Here is a 3,790-nt window from a genome sequence, read left to right on the forward strand (position 1 = left end):
TAAATGATAATTGAAATAATTATTTTATACATAGTGTGAGCGCTTGTGCGTTAATTAGCATCTGTGAGTCACGCTCTCCAAGGATTAACGATTAAATAGAAAAAGAGAAGCACGGGTATACGCAAAGATAAGAATAAACGTTTAATTTATCTACCACGATAAACGCGTACAAATAACGCTTACAAACAAACTCGTATACATACAAGTATATATACAAAGGGGAACGTAATACGTTCTAGAAGTCGCACCGGTGTGGATGCATTGCGAATTGTGCATTGTGAGTCAACCCACGTACGAGTATATTATTTTCTAACGAGGAAAGACAGCTTAAAGCATCGATCCACGCTGTAAAACAGCTCTATCGCTAAACTCCTTCATTCTACGGCAATGAAAGGCCATTCATCGCAATTATTATCGTGAAACCGCACAGGTAATTCTCGGAAACTCGATGCGCAGTTACTAGCCGCAGTTACTCCTCGCTCTCAAAGAGATTTCCATGCATTCAAGAAAATTGCCACTCGCATCAGATAACCGAACCGACCTATACGAACGTGCGCTTTCACTCGGGACAAAGTTAATTCGAGTACCGAGCAATGAAAATTATATCCATTCTACTTGCTTTTCCTTGCATCTCTCTTCACATTCAAAAACAAAGTAACAAAGACACTTATACGAGTATATATAAATATTTGAATCCGACAATTTTATTTTGCATTTTTATATTTCTCTAATTCTCTAATAAAAATGATATACGTTATAAAAAGAAAAGAAAAATTCTTAAAGCTACGTAAAAAAATTTTCAGAATACTTAATTCTCTTAAACAAATTCTCTCTACCAAAGGATGATTAAGAGAAAAAAATTGTTTCCCGAACAAACGTCCCGTTCGAGCGAAAATCGTAAACTTGCAATAGGCTCGTCGGTCCCGATGCCGAGGTCAATCGTACTCTCCGTGACCTATGCGAACCGCCCACCTGGGTATAGCGTGCCCGTAGAGATAGCTATGATGAAGAGATCCCAGTCACTTTGCCAATTAAACAAGCTTTGAAGTTAGCTACCGTGATTGATCTCGTGGAGAAGTTGCTCGTTTTCAACGACACCGGTTTGCTTACACTCGATAAATTTCATAGTAAACCGAGTCATTATGTGACAGCTAACATGTAATGTATGTACATACCGATAACGTTCGATAATGTAGTTACTGAAACGCGTAATTACAGCTTTTGCACGATTGTAAACACTGAATAATTATTCAAACCTGTTTTCCACTACCTGGAAGCTACCTACCGATCATTTTCTTGATAGATTCGCAATTACGGAACAGTAGGAGTCTTGCGTCCGTATCGCTTTATCTTCGATCTCTATTAATTTGTTTTCCTTTTTTTCTTCCTTTTTCTTCCTTTTTCTCACAAAAAAGTGGATAAATCACGCGAAAATCGTGCGATTGTTCCACTTCCTATCTTTTTTAATTCGTCTCAATCTCGTTCGTTCGCGAATAAAAATTTCACGGATACATATACACATTATATCATTCCGCGAATCGATTTTAAACCGTGCGACCGTGGTGTATAGTCAAAGTCAAGATCGAAGAAAATACGTTTCGATGGAATATAAAAATAGTAAAAGGGGAAGAGGGAGGCATTCACACGCGGGAGGAAGACGAGACGAGGTTGTGAAAAATTAACCAACCCTCTCTCCCTCTCTCTCCTTCCCCTGTATAAATCACCGTGCTTGTGTACACGTTGGAGAAGTACGGACAAGAAAGGTCATTAAAGTTTGATAGATGATTAAATCGATATTCCGATGAATGTTTGTCGAGTGGAAATTTGACGTGGGGTGGGCCGAATATAGATATCGTAAATATTTTAATGCGACGATGTGCCACGATACATCCCTTTAGCTTTAATCGATCCGTCGGCCGCACAAATTCCATCGTTTGAATAAATCAAAAAACATTATTGATGCTCGTAACAATGCATCGGGGACTCGCGCGATGAAGGGAGAGAGAGAGAGAGAGAAAATATCGATACGAAATGCATACATTGTGCAAAATGATTGACGTTTTTCCATATATATATACATACATATATATATACATACACACAAGACTATTCGTGTAAAAATAACGCGTCGATGATAGCTTCATATTTTATTTTCGCCGCGTATCGAATCGAGAAACGCGGCGAACAAAATCACGCTGTTAAATCATCGTCACTGCCCGCCCTGTTATAATTACTCGCTACTGTTAATAAGTGCCGTTTTCCGTTAGATGATTCTAAAATTCAAAAATTTCAAAAAACGCGAGAAATGTAACGGGTAAACAATTTTTCGATTGATAATATTTTCGTTCGAAAATGATGAGCGGTGAAACGGAACGGATAATAATGCGGCGCCGATTGTGCGGTTGAAACGGGTTGAAACGCGGATATACGCGGAATACGCGGGGGGAGGGGGAGAACGCGTGAGGTTGATTTAGAGCCGTGGTTGGCAGGCTCCGGGCGATTTTTACGGGGGAAAAAGGTGAAACGGTGGTAGGTTGGAGTAAAAGGAGAAGGGAAGTCTCCCTGGTGGGTTCCCCCGTGCGGCGCGAGCACAATGGCCGCGATTTCACTCAAGGGCAGGTAGGAACGGCATAAACGAGTGATTTAACAGCAGGTTAGGCATTATTCTATTCGTATGCCTATCGAATATCCCGTCTGTCTATTCATTCGTCCGCCATGCAATCTACATGCATCCGTTCGTACGCCGAGTGCCTCCAAGTTCACTGATCCGGATACGCATCGCAGAATCGCGTATGACGCTTTTGCGAATATCCGTGACGCGATCGGACGAGCCTCGTTTCCATCCTGCGTCGCTCTTCCCTCCTCCCCACTTTCGATCGAAAGGAGAGATGAACGGGATACGATCTTGGCGCGGGTAATATCACAGAGCTATGTAATTGCATAATTACGCGTGTGTGAATTCGTGGGTTCGTGACGTTTAATCGTGTCGAGAGAAAAAAGAGAGAGAAAAAAAAAACGACGACTACGATAAATGGTCCGCGTTTATTATGCAACGATCGACTATAACCACCGGTATGCAAATGGATCGATGAAAAAATCAAAGAGACTCGCTTATTAGTATTTCTGTTTGCGTTTTAATGTCAAAACACGCGTGATCGTACGATTCGAACGAATATAAATTGTATTGTAAACGTATATTTGTAACGGGACGTGGTCGCAAACTCTATCAATCTTTCCACGAGGATTAACAAATGAGAAAGGGAACGTTAATTCGCGACAAGGCAGGCGCAAAATCGATTGCCTCTCCGAACACAAGAAATTTAAAACGAATTAATCGTTTGCGAGTGAGTTTGTTGTAAAAGAGAGGGGAAAAAGAAAAAGAAAAAAAAGAAAAAGAAAAAATAGTGCTCTGAATTCGAACGAGATCTTCGTAATAATCTTCGAGGCGAATCGATATCAATGAAGGGACGAATGCGAATGGGGGCGAGAGCGGTTTAAGCGAAAAAGAAAAATACTATATAATAGCGTGTAATGCCGTCCTGAAATTAAAGCTCCTCCTCCCCCGGTCCGATACATAACGTTCCAGGATTAATGTTATAAAGAAATCTCGAGCGGCGCTCGCAGCTCCGAGTGGATGCCAGAGGCAAGCACGAAAAACACTCGTATATTCCCGGTGCATTCTCTGTTTACGGGCTGTTAACTGCGTGCGACCGTCTCGAGTTACATCAATAAACACGTACATAGATGCGCGCGCACGTGCAGCAAGCTCAGCGCAAAGGGGCGGGTGGGG

The 3,790-nt window shown here is 41.5% G+C and overlaps 1 protein-coding gene across 1 annotated transcript in view; it reads right to left on the reverse strand.

Moving 5' to 3' along the window:
- LOC102680808 (transcription factor kayak, isoforms A/B/F-like) overlaps positions 1 to 3,790 on the reverse strand; it is a 39,895-nt gene that overhangs the window by 10,811 nt on the left and 25,294 nt on the right. The gene's annotated exons all lie outside the window — the stretch shown is intronic.

This window comes from Apis dorsata, unplaced genomic scaffold (genome assembly GCF_000469605.1).
Source record: "Apis dorsata unplaced genomic scaffold, Apis dorsata 1.3 scaffold_429, whole genome shotgun sequence".
NCBI classification, from domain to species: domain Eukaryota; kingdom Metazoa; phylum Arthropoda; class Insecta; order Hymenoptera; family Apidae; genus Apis; species Apis dorsata.